Raw genomic sequence first — 23,685 nt, 5'->3', positions numbered from 1 at the left:
AAATGTCTGCATCACTAATGACTCTGTTCTTCTAGGACATTCAATGCCAAACAGCCTCAAAGAGTGGTGCCCTAAGTGAGCAGGTGCCCTAAGTGAACATTTTCTGTTTACTAGTGTGGCCTCATCCCTCCTAGTCACCTATAAACTCCACACGCTGTGTTTCTCCTCACTTTATTAACCACATTTCACTCTACCATCCTTATATGATAGCTCGGATTATCCTGGCATTCCCCATAGAGCAATCTTCACCTTACATCTTCTACGATATTCACTACCAACCATCCACCATCTCCTTACAATGACCCTGTCTACTTTTCCCACCGGGTAGTAGACAAATGTTGTGGTTTCTCTGCTGACTGCTGAGCCAGCACGGTTTGGACACTGGACAGCTAGGGAGTCAGTTTGTTCACCTGCCCTGGAGGAATTGCTACCTCCACATTGCATGTGGCCCTGATGCAACACATTGCATGGACCCATCCTAATACAGTGACAAAAATATTGCCACTGTGCTAGACTTTATCTCATGAACATTCTCGCATAAATTAGCTAATGAGAAACTGTGGGGGGAAGAGCAATACAATAATCTTTGTAATTAATTGGACACGTATTACCCATTACAGAGGCCTCTCCATCACCCCAAGCAAAAGAACCTGTACGAATAGCAAAGGGTACAGAGCCAGTCACTTATTTCACAAGTTGTTTAGTTTCAGAAGAAAAGTGTTTCTGTAGAGATTTTTCAAGTCCAAATGTTCCTGGGGAAGGTAGTTCCAGTAATTCTGGGAAGGAAGCCAATCCCTTGGCTTTATATGTAAATATTTAAACAACATTATTTTTATATACATATATTTTATACACATATACATATATGTCTTTAGACTTCCAGACTTGCAAAACTGCAATGGAAAAAACATGCCAGTCGACATACAGCTGTCGGCTCACCTACCCAAACTATGATAACTGACCGTCAGAAACAAAATACAGCAATTATTTCAAAATAATTGAGCCGTGTCATCTATGTATACTAATCCACTGAAACAGAAGAGCTGAAAGGGCAGGACTACAGATTCTAAAGCAGAGAGAGATTAAAGTCTTAAATTTTATCTCCTTAGAAGTCGCAAGAACATAAGGTTCATCAATTTTAAATCTTTCAGAGCCTAGATGGATGCTGCGTGCTCCATCCACACATGTGGAAGCTCCCGCTTTGGATGACACAAAGCTTCCCATTCCTAGCATCTCAGTGCTCCAACATCTGACAGTAAAGTTGTAACTTCATCATGTCTACAAAGGTCTCTGCTGCTTCATGCTTGAGTAAGGTCCATACCTCAAACGGGATTACTTGATAGAAAATGCAAGCAAAGGAATTGAAACATATCTGGCAATGAGATTTAGTGAATAAATAAAATGGGAAAGAAAAAAACCCAAAACAATGAAGCTTTAAAATTGTTGAGGAGGCGATTGATAAAAACGAGGAAGGTGATTTAGTGAGCAGAAGGTATCCAGACAGAGTGTATGATGAATAAAACAATCCATGAAATGAAAATTTACCATGTGGATTCCACCTGTATATACTCAGAAAGCAAAAGCACACCCTAATACGAGGGATGTGCGTGTGAATTCAAGGCTGTAGAATTTAATGAAATCAAGTATTTATGAATACAATATTTACATGTCTGTTCAAGTATGTATATAAAGCATAGCCACTGTAACTTTTAAGGAAAGATCACAGAAGTGTACATATGCATACATAAAAAAGTGCAGGAAAAAGGACCAAGAGTAGGGTAAGTCTTCTAGAAAATATTTTAGTGGCTTTATAAAAAGCCCTTACCCAAAGTTTGAGGGTTTTTTTGCAATCTTACATTTTTCTATTGCAAAATATACCTGCTTTCTTTCCCCCCCCCCAAACTAAATATTTCTTCCATCTAATGACTCTCTTTATTAGACAGCATCTAATTTGCATACATTTACATACAATTTAACTGCTAGCTTGTGAGAACAAAGAAATGGCTCTGTATTGTACTGAAGGACAATACTCAGAAAAGGAAGGTATAAAAACCAGCTAGCTCAGTGGCTGTGTATTCTCTTTGTTTCAGAAATACCAGGATTTTTAAACACACCACTTAAAGGTTGAAAAAGATTATTTCATCAAACAATGAAAAAAGATACAGTGCAGCTCCCTTTTAACGCTTTCTCTCTCTGGCCTGGTTAATGGGATTTAAGGGTCCAAGATTTCTTTGCTTTCTTCTGTTTCCTTTATTAGAACTGATGGATTTAATTCTGTCACATATTTTACTTCATATTTTATTCCTATAACAATCTATGCTGAAGTTCAGCTCCAATGCTAATTCAATACTATCTCCCTTTCCTTGCAGTCTGTCTGGAATACAACTGAACGATCTCTGATGGGCATGAAGTACTCTGCCCTCAGTACCCAGAGCTAATGGATTTGAGAAAGAGCCTGCCAGAATTTTAACTTGTGGCAACAAGTCTAGAGATAATGAAAACTTACCATGTAGCTGACTGGGAATCAACAGGAAGGGAAGCAGGGCTGAGATCCACTTGTGAGAACAGGGAGGGACTGTGGTCAGAGTAAACGCAGGTTGTAAAGGATGCGTTGAGCCCTCTAGTTCCCTAAAAGAGCAGGAGAAAAGGATCTTAAAGATTTCCTGTGAAGCAAAAACCTTTAGAAACAGTTGGCAGGAACTCCAACACAGACACTACCATATGCCCGATGCACCAGCAAAGGGTTTTTCTCCAAAGGCTTTACAGTGGGAGTACCAATTGCAGAGGATGGCTGCAAATCTAACCCATGTTGACTTGACATAAAAATCTTGCAGGAAAGAAAATGCACGCTTTCAGGCTGCACATCCCCATGTCACCCCAAACATGCGAAACTCGGTGAAACAGAACAGTCTGCCACTCATTACTGCCTGCATAAAAGAGCTGCTAGCTTCGTTTCCAAACTCTCCCCTTTCCACCATCATACTCAATGACGTGTGCTCAGTGGGGAGATGCTTCTTTGTGAAAAAGTGAAGTACCAGCATCCAGTGGCACGGTGATAAGGGAAAGAAGTCACTCTGGCAGCATACTGCAAGGGTCCATCTTATAGAAGCATAATGAGCAAAACCTTTTCTAGTTTAAGTAGGCCTATTGCAACCTAAGGGAATGGAACTATATGTGGTCAAAGTCATTAGGTCTAGTTAGCTTGAACACAAAGCAGGTGTAGTATTTAGAATCTGTCAGTCATCTGCCCCATTCAGTTTGCCCAGGGCAGCCACGTTACGTGGCACACTGGCTTCATCTGATCAGCAGAAGGGCAAAGGTCGATTCGATGGGTATTCTCACCCCAGCACGTGTGTCACAGTGATGCTAGGACAGAAGATAAAGGATCGGGATAACTAGCTTTACATAGAAGAAACTTGTGCTGATACTGTCCTGACATGCCTCACTGGCACTTGAAATACATTATAGATTATTTTCAGACACAAATTTTTATTTAAAGCTGGCTGAAATGTTAATGAAGTTTTAGCTCTTTTCAAAGGGGAAAATGCCCTGTTGCTTACAGAATCTTTTTTTCCTTGCATGATCTCCTTCTAATGATACATAACTACCAAAACTCATAAAAGAAATTAATCAAGCCTTTATATCATTTTCCCTTTTCAAGGATGCAAAGGTTGAGGTGTGTGATCTTCAGAGTTTCTGATGTGGATCAAAACATGGGTTATACTAAACAGTGAAGAAAGTAAACTCCAAAGTCAAAGTTCTTTCAACTGTCAGGTCCTATGGTCACAGCTGTATCTTGCTGAAACAACTGGGTTGTTTCTTCCAGAATCTTAAGACTGTGGCTGCACTATGCTGATTTTAACTGGTCCTGCCACAATCCCACCCTTCCCTCACCTCTTCTCTCTCCTGACCATACAACCCTGAGTACATCTTTGAGCCAGGACAGGATAACTGTCTGGTTCGGGTAGCTTTCAGCTGAACAGAAATTTCTGTGTGTTTTCTGATACATCAACCCGCATTTACAGTTCAACTTGGGAGTCAGAGCTAAAGGGGCAACAGAACTGTACAAACAAGTGAGAACAATTGAGTGGCCTTGATATCAATCACTTCAAGCTGCTATGGACCTATAGCTTGAGGTGTCTAGGGTTGCTTTAGGATATGGCACGGTATATCACATAGCTGGAAGCCAAATCAATCATGGTTTTACAGGTAAAAAAGCCACCACATCACATGCTAAACCTAAAGTAAACTAGCAGGCTATGCAGATCATACAGAACAGATGCAGTCTGCTTCTGATGAAAAATAGCTAGAGATAATGGTGCACTGCTACATTCTGCACCAGGGGCAACTTCCAAGTGGCAGGTTGAATTAGCCTCAAGTGACATGCATTACAGTAATGCTTCCCTGAGGCAGTAAGGCAAGGTCCCACATTCAAAAGTAAAGAATTGAGTTTTCTTGCCAAAGGCAAATGATAAAGTGCATGATTAAGAGCCACTGTTACAAGAACATCCAGAAGCTCCTGAAAAATCTTTCAAGGACTTCAGAAAATATATTTGGAAATAAAGACCATAAGTTTTCTTTTACATATCTACAGTTACAGGACTAAACCTCTCTTTTGCTAATTTCCTGGAGCACAAACATTAATTCTGTCCTGACTGGAAACTAAGCTTTCTAGCTATCAACATTTCTAAAGTCACTCTGCCTGAACAATTGTGGAGGAGGCTGCAAGATGTGTACCTGGATAGAAGACACTGCAGTTCAAGTCTCTTCATTTAGCTTGCTTGCTCCAGGGTTAACAAACATGGGAACATTTTAAACCCTACGTGAGAAAGATCCTTTGGCAGTTTGGAAGGACCCAATACTGTTACCTACACTTTCTTCAGAAGGAGTCGCTAAGGAGAGCTTCACAAGCCAGTTTGCATCCTCAGGTGCTTCATCATCTTTGGAAATTAACAGTAACTGAGAGAACTAAAAGAATCAGTATGGGCACCTGATCCTCATCCACTTCCATCAGCTAAACAGACAATACACCCCTTTTCAGTACTGCAGTCAGAATTTTTAAGCTCAAGTTTGAACTAGGCCTCAAGGGCAAAACACCAGATCAGACAAAAAAATTGGTGGCTTTCTTCCTTCATAAATAATGAAATAATTGTTTCATATGTAGCATTACATACCAGCATAAGCAATTCTGAATCAATGACATTCACTCAACTACTAGTTTTCATTCCAGTCTGCTCATACTATAAATATGGCTACAGTTATTCTATCAGCCATAAGCACTGCACAGGTTGTTAAACTAATCTATACATGTTCAAGTTTAGGTGACTCCTATTACAATAGGCTTGGATGGTTTCCCCAGCAGGAGACTCCGTTTTCCTTCAAATGCCTTTCAAATACAGCCATTATCAACACAACCCACTCTTGCCTATGTTGTTGCTGTAGCATCACTGAATACTTTTCTCTATAAAATAGCTGTCTATGAGGAAACATGCATATATACATATGTACGTATGTATGTTAGCGTGTAGGTACACATAAATACACATATAAAATACTATTGCAAATACCTGTTAAGAATATCTAATTATAACAGTATCATTGGCTTGTTATCACAAGTGATGATCAAATTAATTTTCCTCTTCCCACATTACAACAGGTGCCTACATCAGTTTTGATGGTCTTTAAAACAATGAAGACAATCTAAGAATTTTTAATTATGCCAATATTTGAATACTTTCTATTCAAGTGCTCTTGATTGGCTTAAAAGTGTATTATAGCAACACCAACCTAAAATCATATCTTCACATTAACAATTCTTCTTGGAGCTAAATGCAAGTTAGGCAAATCATTCATCAGATTTTCCCCTTTGTTTTCTTTTGTTGTTATGTACTCCATTGAAGCTGAGATATGGAAATGTAAAACTTGGTGTAAGCAGAAAAATAATTTAGACGAAAGTAGGTCCTCTTGCACCTAGTTAAATTTTAGCATTTATGGAGTTCCATTTTTTGTACATACCTGTCTCATTACATTTTGTATTAGACATTACGGGTGGGATTATCTAAAGGAGAAAATGTGTGATCATAGAATCATAGAATAGTTTGGGCTGGAAATGACTTTAAAGATCATCCAGTTCCAACCCCCCTACCACGGGCAGGGACAGTTCCCACTAGACCAGGCTGCCCAAGGCCCCATCCAACCTGGCCTTGAACACCTCCAGGGACGGGGCAGCCACAGCTTCCCTGGGCAACCTGTGCCAGTGTCTCACCACTCTCATCATGAAGAAATTCCTCCTTATGTCTAGTCTAAATCTTCCCCCCTCCAGTTTATAGCCATTGCCCCTAGTCCTATCACTACAAGCCTTTGTAAAAAGTCCCTCCCCAGCTTTCCTGTAGCCCCTTCAGGTACTGGAAGGTCACTAGAAATTCTTATCAAAGCCTTCTCTTCTCCAGACTGAACAATCCCAACTCTCTCAGCCTGTCCTCACATGGGAGGTGCTCCAGCCCTGTGATCATCATTGTAGCCCTCCTCTGGACCTGTTCCAACAGCTCCATATCCTTCTTACGTTGGGGATTCCAGAAGTGGACACAATACTCCAGGTGGGGTCTCACAAGAGAGGAATAGAGGGGCAGAATCACCTCCCTCACCCTGCTGGCCACGCTTCTTTTGATGCAGCCCAGAATGCCATTGGCTTCTGGGCTGCGAATACTCGTTGCTGGCTCATATCGAGCTTCTCATCAAGCAGCACACCCAAGTCCTTCTCTCCAGGGCCACTCTCAATCACATCATCCCCCCATCCTGTACTGAAATTGGGGATTGCCCCGACCCAGGTGTAGGACCTTGCACTTGGCCTTGTTGAACCTCATGAGGTTCTCACAGCCCCACTTCTCCAGCCTGTCCAGGTCCCTCTGGATGACATCCCATCCTTCCGGTGTGACAATGGCACCACTCAGCTTGGTGTCATCTGCAAACTTGCTGAAGGTGCACTCAATCTCAATCTCTATGCCACTGATGAAGATATTAAACAGCACTGGTCCCAATACAGACCCCGAGGAACACCACTTGTCATGGAACTTCATCTGGGCATCAAGCCATTGACCACTACTCTCTGAATATGCCCATCCAACCGGTTTCTTATCCACCGAACTGTCCACCCATCAAATCCATATCTCTCCAATTTAGAGAGAAGGATGTTGTGGGAGTGAAGGATGTGACATGTCAAAGGCTCTACAGAAGTCCAGATAACTTGCATCCATTGGTTTGTTTAATCCTCCTTTCACTCAAATCATGGTGAAGTAGTTCAAGTCGAATCCACCAGAAGCACATTTGGGACAGATTCAAATTCTTTTGAAAATCCTACCCCTTTCACCCTGTCCAGAAAATGAGATGGAACAAAATTTCACCACTGCGTGTCTGAGAAGCAACATCTACAAGTTGCAGCTTGTGCAGTTCCATCAAGTTAAAGATACTGAGTTTCCTTTTAAATACAAACAATATTTCTGAAGGTAGTAAATGCTTGCAAATACTCTCTTTGGTTTGATAAGTTATATTAAGTACAATTTGCCTCACAGCATTTTAAAGCATGACAGCTAGATCATGAGTAGGTCATCGTACGCACAAGAGTAAAATCTATCCAGTTGTGTATACAGCCAAGATTATATATGCAGGCACACACTCCCCAAGATAACAAAATTACCCAGCCTGCACTCCAAACCAGTCAGAAACCACATAGTTGCAGGCAGCAAAGTGAAGCCTAAGCCAATGAGTCCTGCTAAGCAGCTGCTATCTCAGTTGCTTATTAGTCCACCAATATACTAGCCACGACCAAATGCTTCAGATAGGCTTACAGTATGCACAGGACAAAATAGTTCCTTCTTTCAAAATACCACAGAAATGCAACTGTGAATGAATACTATCAAAAGGTGGAGGTAGAAAAGATATCTATTTTGTATTTTCCCAAAACATTATTTTCTAACTCCGAAGAGAATACCCTTACTCCTGAATACTGTATAATAATAGAATCATGCTGTTTGTTGGCAGAACATGAAGTTTCATTTTCAGTTGAAAAAAATTGTCTAATAATTTTTCCTGATTTAGATGGGTTTTAGGTCAACCTTAGCTACATACAAATGAATGTTTTGTTCAAATTACAGGGTAATTTTAATTAGGACACCCTGTTAGACATCCTGTTGTTCTCTTTAATGGACTCTCTCAATTATGAGCAGAAACCCCTCTCCACCGCCCGCAACTCAAAAGTTGAAATTGAAGTAAAAATAATGCTGAATAAATACATAAAGATGAAAACTATTTATTTTACATTAGATCTTTTTATTTCTGTTAATCTTTATTTGGCAACCTCTGTATCAAAAAGACAGAGTTCAGAATTCCACATCCATTAAACACCTGTTTAAAAACCACCTGAAGCACTGAAACCAGCCAAATATGTCCCAATTAAGCAGAAATATTGGCACTTCTGTCCCAAGTAAGGAACACGCATTGCCATTTGCCTTCATTAGGTTAAACAGGTTTCTTGGGACATAGCTGAATTCCAGATTATGTGCATTACAAATGGATGGAGAAGACCAGAACAATAAAATTTAATCCAGTGTAGCCTTCTGTCCAGTTGTTGAGCATGGAATTTTGGGAGAAGTGAGAACTGAAACTTCAGGAAGCAGCCAGGAGTCATGTGCACCACGCAAGACAAGTTATGCTTCTCTCTAGAAATTCCCTGGCTAACCTAACGGAAGGAACTGGGCTGGGATTTCTTCTTGAAAACATGTAGAGATTAAGCACCAATCCCTTCCTTTCAGCATCTCCTCGTCTGTACTTTGCATTAGTTTGATTCCCTCATACAGTTTTATTTGTTAGTTATAAGCATGATACAGTCTCTTTTATATTCACTTTAATGTCGAATTGGTCAGTGATTTCTTGATTTTGTATGCTTATGAGTTCAGTGATGGAATGAAAAGCCCAGAAAATAAAAAGCTCTGTTCATGGATCAGACACAGTACTGCAAGCTTTCCAAACATTTTTGTTAACTTATTTAAAGGCCCTTCTAGAGAGACCAACTGCATGGCAAACAAAAGAATTTCATCTCTACCATTTATTTAACCTCTTGGCCTCTGTCAAGGATGCAGATATGCTTGCCAGTAAGTAACAAGTCAAGTGGTCTTTTTCCAAGTAAGCAACAATACATTTCAGGGTGGTGCCACTAGACGGAATCAGAGCAGAGTGGTAGTGATTAAAAAGTATGTCTGATATGGTTCTAATATCCATGTTGAATCCTCTATAATCCCACTTCATTATCAATTTATTAACTCCCTTTGTTGTCCTTTCCATCACCCTCCTGTGCTAGTCAGTAATATATCTTAGTTTGGAAAGTACTCTAACTCCTTGTGCACAAAAAGCTAGTGTACTTCTCATAAAACTGATCAGTTATCTGTATCCAAGTAAAAGATGTACACAGTCTTTAAACTGATACCTTAAAATCAAATGTATAAAAACGATGGTTCAGCACTGTAAACTCTACTTAATTCACAATTCATATACTCAGGGTGTTAGCAGACTGAAAACATCTATATATTTTTTTCTTCACTTATGCCCCATAAACTTAAGAACATAAATTCTGTTGGTTTTCTACTCCTTCTTGTACTTCATGTAGAATTTGCAATTATTTTGCACCTACATTTCTAAAGTTAATTGTAATACAAGGAACAAAAAACATCCCAGGAATAAAAGATGCCAGGTAGAAGTTGCTGCTGACCTAAAACTATTTATTTTCAAGACAACCATAAGAGCTGCAGATGCCTTCTTGTTCTGGCTGGCTACAAATGCCACAAAGAAATTCTGAGACAGACATTTGCATAGACACTCTTTACTTGTGTCCCCCATGTCTTATCCCCTCTCCCCCCCGCATATATTTTTACATACAAAAAACACTTTCTGATTTGCTATTGCTCTTTATTTCGATACCCATGGGTGCTTTATTCACTGTGGTCTCAACAACAGTGTTCCTTCCGTATTCCTGCTGACCTCAAAAAGAATGCTGGGTACCCAAAACATCTGAGAAAGATAAATATTCCATATTCATTCTCCATTAAATCTCTTAATTTACAACAAGTGTTGCTGCTTGTAGCAAAAACACTTCGCAAAAATACCCCTAAAAATTAAGAGCCACAGTCCTTAACCTTTTCTTAATTTATGCCTTAGTAACTTCCCCTCTCAGAACCAATGGCTGACATTTTATTCACTAGGTGATAGCTGTAGCAGCAGCACTTCCAGACTACAAAGAGCTGCAAATGCTATCATTACAAATAGATGATTTTATTGGTAGATGTTTTGAGAGACTAACTAGGAAGGAGAAGGAACACAGGAGTACTGGCAGAAAGAAAACAAAATAAGTCCACAAACAAACAAAACACTACAAATCACAACAGGACAAGAGAAAAATCAAGTGGTGACATCACCTTACTGGATTAGTAAAAACAATTCTGGCTTGATTAGAATTCTAGGGTTTGTTTTTTTCCTTTGTGTTTCCATTAGACAACTATAAAAATCTTTAGCTGCGTAACTTCCACAGACACCTTCTCATAAACAACTTTGTATTACTTATTTCTAGGCACAATAAATGCAACTTAAAGGTAAAAACAGTAGTTTTCTGTGCTGTCAAAATAAATAAACATCTACTCTACGCTGCACTCCTTGAAAAAGGAGAAACAACTCATTCTATACATTTCGACTGGCATTTCACTTCTGCTGAATCTGAAGTGTATTTTGGATTCTAGAGAAGTTGCCCTCAACAACACCCTTCAAATGCCTGAGCTCGAGAAAATGCAGAGAGACACAGACTGGTGCGTTGGCTGGAAAAACGATGGAATATTCCACAGGAGGAAAGACTTTGCTTATGTCATATATATCAACAGTCAGATCACATAATCTTTTTATATGCAATATAAATAAGAGATATAGGTTAAAAGGAGAGTAAGCAATAACTTCAGAATCACCTAGAACACTTCGTGATACTGACTTTTAATTGCCTACAACAGCAGTTTTGAAAGCTTTTGCAGGAGGCAAGTAAGTCACTGTACATCAGCTGAGGACAAAGACCTCTCAGCCCTAGGAATATGAGGTAACACCCAGGAAATGAGGAGAAAGGAAAAAAAAATCTAAAAGAGGCACTGGAATAGGTAAATACAGGAATATGTGCAACAAAAAAAAAAAAAAAGAAAAAAGAAAAGAAAGGAGATCATAATTACTCTTTTGCCAGGAAAGACACTCTTCCTTGCTATCATGATCCCACAATGGAATGGCATCTTTCAAGAAAATGTAGAAAACAGTGGTCCACGAAACCAAAACTAAAGCAGCAAAAGAAAAGAGCAAGAAGTGAGGTTTGGGGCAAACACCAAAGATGAAACCAACTAGAATTAAAATCAAGATACAGCCTTTGTCTCTGGGGTGGGAAGGGACACAAACTTTATGCACAAAGTAAGAGAAAGTCAGTGGAGGGATGTATTTTAAAAAATGACTTCAATACACTATCTTGTAAGATCACATTAAAACCCACACCACAGTTTGTTGTTACTGTATTTGTCCAAGTGCACCACTGTGTTTAATTTGAACTTTGATTACAATAAATCACATGGCTCAGGGAGACAACAAAGCAACTCTCAGTCCCTTCTGAAAACTTACACTGTAGCAGCAATATAGTAACCAACATCTACCAGTATGTACACTGCACAAGAAGAAAGGATCAAAAATACTGAAGGGAACATTCCAGGACTGCTTGGTCATTTGTTAGGCATCAACAGCTATTCTAGTGTGTCAGCAGCGAGACAGAGCAGTAGATAAGCTTGGTGTATGTATCAGATATGGCAAACCATAGGATGCTTAATTTTCTAAGGAAGGCACAGACGCTCTTCCTACCTGAGCACAATTAAGTCTTACTGCCTATGAAGATGAGAGTCGGTATTGGCAGTGTACCGGCTTCAAGGGGTGGGAGGCAGTTGGAAGAGAAGCATAAACCTGTTTCTGCTCACTATCAACAACATTATTGCAGGCACCAGTAATGAGGTGGCTGGGCTACAAGGGGAAAGGGATATAGGAACTGGAGTGCTTCATCGGTTCCAAGACCAATGCTGGGTTTGGCACTATTTTCACTCTACTGAGTTACAAACAAAAAAAAATTAAAAAACCCCAAGCAAGCAGGTGCTAGCAATCTGAGAGACCACATGCCAGCTACAGCTGCTTCAAACTGATTCAATTACATCTGCCTGAATAGTCCCAGGACATTGAATCCACTGAAAGGAACCCCAGGTCGATGGGAGACCCAGTACTTTGGATTTTAAAACTCCATTAAACTAAGGTGGAACTCCCACAAATGAAATTGGGGGAGGATATTCAGATAGGGACTGAAGCATGGGATCACACTCAGCCCAGGATAATATGGAAGCTGGGAGACGGGATATGCATGACACCAGGATATGCAGTAAAAACCCTTTGGAAATAACACCTTAAAAATTTCCTGAAGCAGCCTTACAGCACTGCCTTGTTTCCAAAAACACTGGGTGCAGTACATTTGCTTGAACATGCTCTTGGGATTGGGACTTCACTCCAAACCTTGTTTGTACAAAAAGGGTCCAAGCAGCTGGGAAATTCTGGAGTGTAGTGTGTCCTCATTAGCTCCCATCTGCCATCAGAACTCAGCTCATGGCAAGTTTGGCTAAGTCCTGGTGTTCTCAGGTCCAAATCTGGGTCAGTTTTAATTACACTATACAGAATTCAGTGTGCAGTTTTTAAATCCTTATTATACAGCGCAGAAGAACGGGCAGCTCTCCAACTAATCAATTTTTTAAAAGTACATATATAAAAATTTTAAACCAGGCTAGACAGACAGTGGGTGGAAGAGGGGAAAAAAAAAAAAGTATAAGCGAGTACAGGGGTTAGTTAAGAGAACTGTTAGCAAAAGTGGGTCACCAGCAAGTTCTGCTTTAAAACTTCAAAGGAAGGGGAAAAGAAAAAAAAAAAAAAAGCCTCCTCTTTTTATAAGACAGTGAAACTGATGTGCAGGATGTATACAATTCATACTGATTTTAGCATCAGCACGGGTTACGCACAACAATACTGCAGCCAGATTGCCATGAAGGGAGAGAAAGATTGTCTTGTGGCTACAGGACTGTAGCAGGCGCTGGCCAACCTATTCCCACATCTTTTAACAGTATCATTGCCTGGCTTGGGAAAGTCCTCTTCCTTATAGACAAAAGTGAAGATTTAGCCTTTATCCCACCGGTAAAGAAAAGGTGTGGTGGTTAGAAGTACAGTTCAATGGGATTCTTGAAGGTGATAGTGAACTGCAGGATATTACTCTAAATCCTTCCCAATTAATGTTCTTTTGGACTACTGTAACTGCTATTTATTTTCCCTTTTTCTGTGCCCTCAAATAGCCATCAGCCAGGTCAGGACTTGAAAAGAGTTCTGCTTGCCAGGTTGCTGGCAAACAAATTGATAGGAGGCACAGAGAACTGCATGTTTTTCACTGAACAGACACTTGGGATAGGATAGCACGCCAAATCTTATCTCTGTAAATTGGGCTAAAATCTACTCTCAAAGTCAACAACCAGAATCTGTCCTGTTTATAATGTTTGTCAGATGCAAGGGAGCAAGTGAAAGTCTTCAGTGACAGCTGCCGACACAAAGGTAGCTCAGAAATGGAGGATGATCAAGGAGAAGTGTAAATAGTGATGAAATGATAGATGCTTGTTAGAAAAGTGTAATATTCTACCATCCCCTACACAAAACCTACACCTTCAAAGATTTCCAAGTTTGCTTTAACTATTTCCATGAAAAATTCCCATTAAAAGAAGGCTTCCCTTCATGCACCTTGTTAGCATTATCATAGCTTTCATTTTAGAGCTACAGCATGACAGAAACATGACACAACCCTGAACTCTCCTTTGTAAATACTTCTTCACTTGGTGGCTAATCCATACATCTCCCGTTGCTAGTTGAACCTAGTACATCCTGGTACAGTAGGAAATACACTACTAACTATTTCAGGATCACTGAAAGCTACAAGGCTAATGAAACAGACAATGCTTGCTTTCTGAGGAAACTTTTCTTTAATGGAACCCCCTTCCTCACACTACCTCTAATACGTGAAAATCCATAAATCAAACATACAACATGTTATAATACAAACAGAAAACAAAAAAAACAATAAAACTTACCTCAAGAGCATTACAATCTTGGATACTGCCAGCTTTGCCATTATGAAGCCAGTTCCTAAACACTGAGGTGGAGGAAGCTTTTTGCCCCTACCCCCTAACTGGTCTCAAGCCTTAACTACCCCCACCTGGGCCCACATGTAGTAATAAGGACAATTAGCCCCACTGCCTCTGGGATATCTGTCAATTTAGTTGAGTAGATGCTAAAAAGATTTTGAAGGAAAAAAACAACAAGCTGAAGCCACAAGCATATTGGACAAAGTAATCTCTAGTTACTGAAGAAGAAAATTACCCCATGTAAATCTGCTTTCTCAGGGCCTGTTTTCTTAACAGAACTATTCCCTAGGAAGTTTGCATGCAGGTCGGTAAGACAACAACAACATGCAGGAGAAAAATAACAGCAAATGCTAGTAAATTAAGACCAGATATTTTCTTCGTATCATTCTTGTGACAGAAGTTTCAGTGCTCAGAGGTGTCTTTTGGACTATGCTCTTCTAAAGCACTGTAAGTGCAATTAGGCATGTTTGATGAATTTCTGAAGACGTGACCCAGCAGTGAACATGCAGATGAAACAACCTATAACTTACACAGAATAAAGAGCGGAGCAATAATGCTATCTAGTGCTGCATGTGCTCTGGAACACTGACAAGGAAGTGAAATAGTAAAATAGCATGATTACTTGAGGAACCTGGGAAGGGAGGATTGTGCAGTTCAGAGGGAAAGTTCTGCTGCTAATTTGATTTTTAGTTTTATATCAACTAACAATGTAAATTATTAAATAATTTCACTTATATCTTTCTTTGGCCTCTCCACTTTTCCTCTTCCTCCATTTGACATGCATTACAACAAACCAGTCCAAAAGGTAAAAGTCAAAGATGGCCAGCATTGTATTCAAGTGCTAATGCGGACTTTTACTAGGCTCCAAGTAATCCTAAGGGCCACAAGTGTGACAACAGGTGGACCTCACTACCTACAGAGTAGAAGGAACACTGTACTCTGAAGTGTCTTTACATTCCACTGTCTAGTTATGTGAAAGCTGCAGTGTGGAAAACAACAAAAAAAAAGACAAGATGGGAGATACCAGAGTGAAAGGACATGCTCATGTCCCTAGAGACAGACTTCTTTTTCTTTCACCTCCTCCTTCTAAAATGGTGTTCAGATTTAACTAAGTTAAAGTCACTGAAACTCTTCACATACTTCAGCTGATAATGCAGCCACTTCAGAGGTGAATATTGTCACACTAACTTGCTCAAAGTCTATCTGGTAGCCTTGAATTCTGACCAGATAGCCTATGGGAAAGGAGACTGGCTAATACTTCTGAAAAATCCACACTATTCTTGTATAACAATACTCCCACCAAGGCACGTTTTCCTTCTACAATTCTCTTAATAAGGAAATAGTGAAAGACCTAGTGTGCCATATGAATGCATATATACTCTATAGTGACAAAGCAAATATGCCATTCTGAAATACGTGATGTTTTATTTTGCAGACTGACAGCACCTAGGGATGTTAAAAACATGGGAGTAATATATAGAATGAATTAAATCATGGTGGTCCCAAGTTAGAAATTAAAGAGAGACTCTTGTGAAACATATCTCCACTAAAGTTTGATGCTACTGGATTCATCTTACTGTACCTATATGTAGCAACTCACAAAATCCTCTTAGTGTGGTCTGTCCTTTCCGCTTTATGAGCACCAATACCCGAGAAAACAGTCTGATTTTAAACAGAATGAGTCTCTCAATTTTATTGTCCTTAGTTTTGAGAGTTTAAGTCATACTCTTAACATTTGAATGTTATTTTTCTATTGCACTTTATTTGTAAGTGGGCGTTTTTGGTGCTATACAGTCTACATAAAATGAATCAGTACAGAAGAAAACGCAATACCTGTTATTATGAGTTTTGTAAACATCCAGCCCGTTGGCTTGTGTGTGCAGTGCAGTTAACAACATGTTCTAAACTAACAGAATAAGTCCTATAGATCTCATTTTTATGATTTTTAATAGTAGTGGAGTCAGATTAGAAGGAATTTGCCGAAGTTCTGCATCTCCTATACGTGCAGAGGAGAAGGAAACTTGCAATTCTTTCACTGCAGTGAGGAGATGGCATCAAGAATAGCACTAAATAAAGCCAACCAAAGAGCTCACAAGTACTTTCCTAAAGAATAATAGCCTATGTATATTGATCCCAAACAAAAACTGGAACAGAACTACATACATATCTCATTTTCTTTCTTTCTGTTATTTGATAGTAAACTAATGTCAGATAGTGGATTCAGAAAGCTCTCCATGGTGAGATAGAGTATAACCCAAGTTTAAGACAGAAAAGGAAGAGACAACAGATAAACATAGGATGACCATGAAAAGAAAGTTTACAATATACTGCTTTTATATAGCAATGTGAGATACAAACACCAAGTATCCCTATTTTCTGCATGAGGAAAATGAAAGCTCAGTTCTAGACCACAAATTAAATCAAGGGACTCATGCTAAATCACAGAATCACAGAATCACAGAACAACCAGGTTGGAAGAGACCCACCGGATCATCGAGTCCAACCGTTCCCATCAAAATAAATATACATGATTATGTCATAGTCTGTTTTCTATTAATTTTATCATGTTTACCCTCAGTACATGACTACTAGTGCATCCTTTTATGTAGCCGAAGAAGTCAAGAACAACAGATGCAAACAGAGCACGTATCTGGAGAATGGTTCAAATTAAAATCTACTACGTCCACATCCCATCCCATTGCAAACCACAGAGACAGGCTCAACAGCATGTCCCCAACACTAGCCAGTTACTTACTGAATCTGTGGGCAAGGCAAAAGAGGAGCCTTGTTGCACTTCATAAAATCTTTCCAGCTGCTGGCAAACCACTGGCTAAGGATTTCCTGAGCAAGTGGTTATGTTCATATCTTTGTGTCAAACAGTCCTTGATGGACTTTTCTTTCATGAGTGTATCTAATTTGCTTATAGCAGGCAGATTTCCTCCTGCTTTTTCTTCATCTTGGGTTAATGACTTCTACTGTCAATATTTGCACTGTGTGTCTAAAGGAGATTTTCTGGAGCTGCAGAAGAGAGATCTGTGATGCAAATAAAAGGAGGAGACTGGTCTATTATCACTCCTCTTGGGCTAAACGAGTATAGAGTGTAAACAGGTCTCAAGAAAATGGTGATCTGCTCCTGTCTCAAGATGAGGATTTCAACAGATTGTAACAATGCTATAGCTTTGTGCTTTGTTTAAATATATTTATAACATAGTAAATCCCTTTTACAATAGCAAAGATATGCTTAATCTCAGCCAAGAGGCACAAACTGAGTAACTATGAAGGTGAAATTGTCTGAATTTGCCTGTCAGACTTGCAGTGAACCACATCTGCTACTTGGACACTGCATACAGACCGAGATCATGGTGGCAAACATTGATTTTATTCTGACCCCTCAAAGTAAACAATAAGACGCAGAAATAAAAGCTCATAATAAAATTTAAAATTATTCCATGAAGTCATCTTATATTTCCACACTGCAATGCACGTATCATGTGCGCATGTGTGTGCATGCACCTATACTCACACATTCACACTCAAATCCGCATTCTTCTTTGCATTTGTGTGTTGCATTTCTATTCGCAAATTATAAATATATTCTGAAAGAACACAATTGCTAGAGGAAAAGATCACCCATTAGTGCAGAGAACCTATGCTACTGTCCCTCTTTTCTAATCAGAAAACACTGATTCACCTCTAGATGCCCCACCTCCATGCCCCTTTACCCATGAGAAACTCACCTTACATCTCTATGATGCTTTCCTTGGCCAAGTCTGCAACCCCAGGCAACCCAGCCTGGATTATAGGCAGCAAAAGCAGAACAGCTCAGCTCAGGGTTTGCCATGCTCAGTGCATGTCACATAACACAAGCAACCTGCTAAGGAGCCGCTATGTGCTCTCTCAAAGTCACAGCTGCCAGCAACAATTGAGCAAGTGCAGCCTAGCTTTTCAGGATTCCTGCCTGTTGCCCAGGAACCACACAAAGCACTGGATATTTTAAACAGGTGCATACAAACAGCGCTTTTCTCCCATGCCTTGCCCTCCAGCACGTCAGAGTGCACAGCCTCTGCAATGGCAACATAAAAAGGACCAGAAAGCAGCAAACGAACTTTTAAAATGTGATCAGAGTTTCTACTGATAAAGCAATACTTCTATGCTATAAGCAGCTCGTATGTAGTACTGTAAGAAGATGCAGAAAGGCTTGGTCAGGCTGGCCTTTGTGATGACTTGCTTTTTATGAAATATGAAACTATATTATAGTTCTAGGTTACACATTTTTCTAATTTTGTCAGTATTTCTCACCTGCAAAATATTTTGTTAATGTAATAGGCAATGTTTCAGAACACGCAATGATTCAGAATGCGTAATGAGCTCCAAAAATAAATGAAAAGGGTGCATTTTAAAGCTTACTTTTAAAATAATTTGATAGCTGTATAGGAATTTTCAGTGCTCAAAACCATCTGTCAAATAAGTGTATTTACAGGCATAATGCAAATCACGCAATTATCTAATTTTGTGTATGTATAGAAATTATATAAGTGCCATGTGTTTACAGCCCATTGCTTAACATTCTAATCTTGTATGTATACAGCTCAGTGCATTGATGGTACTGTAGGCAGACAGAAAAGGTATTTCCTGAACTGAAAATCTGTGAGGCAATTTTAACAGGCTTGTTAGAAAAGACTGCAGTAACTCCAGAATGGTTTGTTTTGTCAATATTGCCTACACTGTGTTAAGGTCATCAGTACAAATTTGTTATTAGCCACATTCCCAGGTTGATAATCAGGCAAATTCCTGTTAATTTCAGGCAGAATCTTGCCTGAATTGGAAGGGAGCAGGAACTGGTTAAGGCCATTAACCAGATGGCAATTTAGATCTGGAGCTCTGATGTTATGATCAACTACCAGTCTGGTGTCTACCTGCTACTTACAAGCCTATTCACAAGACCAGGAACAGGTCAAGCCTTGAGCAAGGCTCTTTTGCTGATCCTTCACAAATGTTAAAATACTGACGTGCATGCTAAGGGCTTCTATCTAAAATGAAACCGCTCAGATAGGTTTTACCTTTCCTTTTGGATTCAGCTTTCCACTTGGATGGGAGGCTGAAAAGGCTAAAGGGTTCTCTTGTACAGATGCCAACAAAAACAAAGGTAAACTTAGAATTTTCATTAACTGTAAATTACAAGAGCAAACAGAAATAAGGATTGATGTGAGCAACAGGGAATGCTAAAGCTTCACCAAATGTAATGTGTAATGCCTCAACCCAAACATATTTTGGGATGACTGCCAAGAAGATGGGTATAAATGTGGGAGGCTCAGTAGAGTACAGTTTGAGCTAAAATGTGTAAAATTTTCACTTGTGCTAAGGAAACATTCATAGCTAGGTAAAAACAAGACCTTATGAAAAATCCAATTTTGCATCTAATCTAAATTTCACTGGGCAAAGCAACTGCTCTCTTCCTAAACTGATCCTTGAGATAGCTGGTGGTAGCATGTAATTATTCTGGATAGAATTGCTATGGATTAGGCACTAGCTGAACGTTGTCAGGTCTAGAGGTGTCTTATCCAGCATTAAGTGGTTTGATGTTCTCACTTAAGCCTGAATTGGAATTAGTCATTATACTGCTTTTGTCATTTGGTGGTCCAATGATAGTTGTACAATCACAAGGCAGTCGTCTCTGTCTAACAAGCTTTCATGTGCTACCCTACCTTACACTGTTATCCATTAGATCTTTTGACCCAGAATCTTATAGTAGTGAAGGATGCAGCATCCCAAACCACCCGAGCTTCTCCAGTGAAGAATAATTACCGTGTCCTGCATGTTGTCAGGGCTGTAGTGGAAAGGACATTAAATAACCCAAATAATATCTATTTGCTGCAAAAAATCCCCAGTAGAAAAAGGCCAACATGGTTGAGTTTTGGTTTATCTACTATCAGAGCTGTACCACAACAGTAAGAGTATGAGGCACTTGACTAGAAGGCTAGCTCATTAATTAGGACTCATGTTTAGCTTTCATCAGATAAACAACAGAAAATTCTAGTAAGGGTGAAAGTCTGGAATGTAAAAGTGTATCAATTCTATAGAAATGTTCAACACAGCCTCATTTCTCAGATTTTTAAGCCATCTTCTTCTTGAATTGACAGACCAATTCTTTCAGCAAAAAAAAATGTCAACACCGGTAAAGCTTCTTGCCTATTTTTTCTGCAAAAAGTATACAGAAAGTATACACATTTTACTGGCTACCACTTCAGCGTTATTCATGTGATCGGTTCCAAAATCTTGAGAGTAACACAACTTCATGTTTCTTTATGTTAAGTGCAGGTTACATCCTTCCTTCTCTGTACCTGAGATCATACAGCATCTGCAGCTGACAGATATGGACAAGCTTTTGATTTCCCTTAATGGACCTCCAGTTCTATGGATGTGGAAGTATGAAGTGCATATTGACAACACAGTACAGGAATTGTAGTGACAACACCCAATGCATCCCATTACTAGACAAATAAACATAAATCTCTGGTAAAGAGATGGTGACAACAGAAACTTATCCCATCTAAAAGAGAATTAAAATCTCAAAAGACACTGCCTATTCATTCCATTGTTTGACGTGTAGAGCTGTTCCCCTAGGAGGGCCAAAGGTGACAAGTAAGCCTAGCAATACACATAATGCTACTTGTCACCAGAAGTAATAATATGGCCTCTGTTGGTAGGAGAGACTGCAGCTTTCTTTTCTCTGGGGAACGTCTCCCTTAAGGCTAACATTGGCACAAGAACAGTGAAAGCATTTAGGAAGGTAAATGCAGCTCAAATTCGTCTCCACGGTTGCCAGTGACGAAGTGGCAGGCAAAGACCTTTCTTAGGTTGTCCAAGCACAGAAAGTACACAGTGTGCAATGGAGTTTAATGACAAAGGCGATTCAAAAAAACTCACTTTAAACTCTACGTAAGGATCCTAGACATTGTGGAACAGGTCAGCACTCATTGTTTTGGTAACAATGTCAGGGTGAAGTTACCCTTTCTGTAAACTGCAACTTTCCTTCAAATTACATTAAGTGTGCACAGCTCAGCAAAACTTAAGAGGAGTTGGAAATAATCATCACAGAATCATAGAGTGGCTTAAAGATCATACAGTTCCAAGCCCCCTGCCATAGGCAGGGAAATAACACGTCCTTTTCTGCAATGGCTTCTGTAAAACAAGAAACTGGATTAACCACAGTTTCATTGGTGCCAGCGAGACCAAGAAGTCTATCATTCAACACTCTACTGTAAGGTAAAATCTATTGTAATTTTAAATTAATATCAGTTATACAGCCTAGCCCAGAAGTACTATAATCCAACTTCAGATTTTTTTTATAAACTGCACCTTCTTGCACACCTAAATAATACCAGAATAAGAAACATCAGATTATTATCTAGGAGATATTTACAAAACTCTGGGGTATTCTAAGCAGATACAAGCAAATATTATTATTCTGAATAGCACTACAAGTTGACCTCCATCCACCACACTATGCAGGCTGTCATTTTTGTAGTTAGGATACATTTTGCAGCAAGACTTAACTGTTCTTTCAAGTGCACTGTACTGCTAGTTGTTGTCACAATTATTTATAACTAGGGACATCTATCTCCTACTAACCTTCTGTTCTGGTCCAATATACAGGAAACAGAATTCTGAGTGTAGCGGTGTATTTATAAGAATTTAAACTCAAAATTTCTTAGTCAGATTCTGCCCTCTCACTGTAATCCCAGGGAAGTCAAAGACAGTGTTCAGTCTTCCTCTCTATTGCATGGTATACATGTATAAAAATTTAATTTCTAAAAACGGTGAGGGTAGAAAATGAAGATGTTCAGCTAAAAAAGGGCTTTTTCAAGAAATGTAAACATGAGACCATTAGTCAAGTTTTGTCTTTAAACTGTATCATAAGGGTTCTAAAGCATTCTTTAACACAGAGAAGCACGGGAATAGTGCATGAAACACTCAACACCAAGAAAATTTGCCCCTAACTTAGCAGTGAATTATCCTACAACCTTGAGAAAGTTACTTAACTGTTCTGTGTTTCACTTTCTTCATCTGTCAAATAGGGATAATAATACTTTGTAAAACCACTCTAAGGTTCTTTAAAAAATACATTATCATTCGGAAACTCGTAAAGTGCACTGGAATTTCTAAAAAATCCCACCAAGAATATAGGAATAAGTATTGCTTTGAACATTTGTTGCAATATTTTAATATAATTTCTACCTTTCTTTACAATATTCTCAAGTGTTTATATGTATTGTTTAAGCAAATCAATTACAATTACCATACTTCTAGGATGGCAGATTTGAAGATATTACATAGCTTATGTTTAAACTTGCAACTATTGATTGAAAGATAGACCTCAGTAGGAGAGGGACTGGGTCCTGTATTTTTCCCTAAGACAGGCAACAGTCCTTCATCTGAGATAGCACTTCATTCTTTGAAATATATAATTAAGTGACTAAAAGAAAAAGAGATGAACATTGTGTCCTGTTTCGTTCTCATTCTTTTCAGCACCTACACAATACAGATGCCACAGAACACTCCCTCTTTGAAGTGCAGGGAAATACATCATGGTAAGAGATTGTGTCATTCAAAGCATCCTTTGAAACTTCTTTAAAAATGACCTGCAGCAGAGCTTTATATCTGGAGATGCTTTAATGATTAGTTTATTTTTCTATACTTTCAGTGCACAGAAGAGAAAATTCATTACATGTTTAAAATTAAATATAATTAGCAGGCTTTAAATATTCAAATACTTCTCCTTCTGCAAGTTTTTCCTGCTTGAATATGTATTTAAAGAGTGTTATGCAAAAGTGTCTGGACGTACACATTGTAGGTCAAATTCCAAGTCATCTGTCAGTTAGTTATGTTTTTTAAGGTAGGTATTTTAGTGCAGACGAGAGCTGGTTCCTCCACTTCATATTACAAGAACGGATCATAGAGCTTCTCAAGTAATCAATATTGCGTATGGGACCAAGTGTGGAAACCGTGATGCCCCAAAGATTATTTTCTTTGGACATTACTAACAATGAAAGCCAGGATATCAGAACTGGGGATGGCTTTCAAGTTTAGAGACAGCCCTCCTTATAAATCAAATGCTACAATAGCTACATTACTGAAAGAGAAAAAAGTTGGGGAGATTCTACAGCCATTTCATCTTTAATAAGTATTTCAGTCACTAACTTTGACATACAGAAAAGAGAATTTCTACCCACCAAGTTATTCAATCATATTCATAGCAGATAAAAATTTACAAGCATTAAGTTATCTACAGTCATCTTATCTCCAAGTAAAAAAATTACGTACATATTTGAATACGGAGGTAGAAAACTAGATTTTCTTGTTCTAACCAAGATTAATATAATACCTAAATAGAAATAGAAATGCTAGATAA

General features: G+C 39.0%; 1 protein-coding gene across 16 annotated transcripts in view; it reads right to left on the bottom strand.

Annotated features, from left to right (window-relative positions):
• ZBTB20 (zinc finger and BTB domain containing 20) overlaps positions 1–23,685 on the bottom strand; it is a 492,240-nt gene that overhangs the window by 360,948 nt on the left and 107,607 nt on the right. For all 16 annotated transcript variants that reach the window (XM_069867452.1, XM_069867468.1, XM_069867442.1 and 13 more), the window contains one exon: positions 2,507–2,628. The gene's annotated coding sequence lies outside the window, so the exon portion shown is untranslated. The remainder of the gene's footprint in view (positions 1–2,506; positions 2,629–23,685) is intronic.

Source organism: Phaenicophaeus curvirostris, chromosome 1 (genome assembly GCF_032191515.1).
Source record: "Phaenicophaeus curvirostris isolate KB17595 chromosome 1, BPBGC_Pcur_1.0, whole genome shotgun sequence".
Taxonomy (NCBI): domain Eukaryota; kingdom Metazoa; phylum Chordata; class Aves; order Cuculiformes; family Cuculidae; genus Phaenicophaeus; species Phaenicophaeus curvirostris.
Note: the sequence above shows the minus strand (reverse complement) of the source record. Positions and strands in the feature narration are given on the sequence as shown.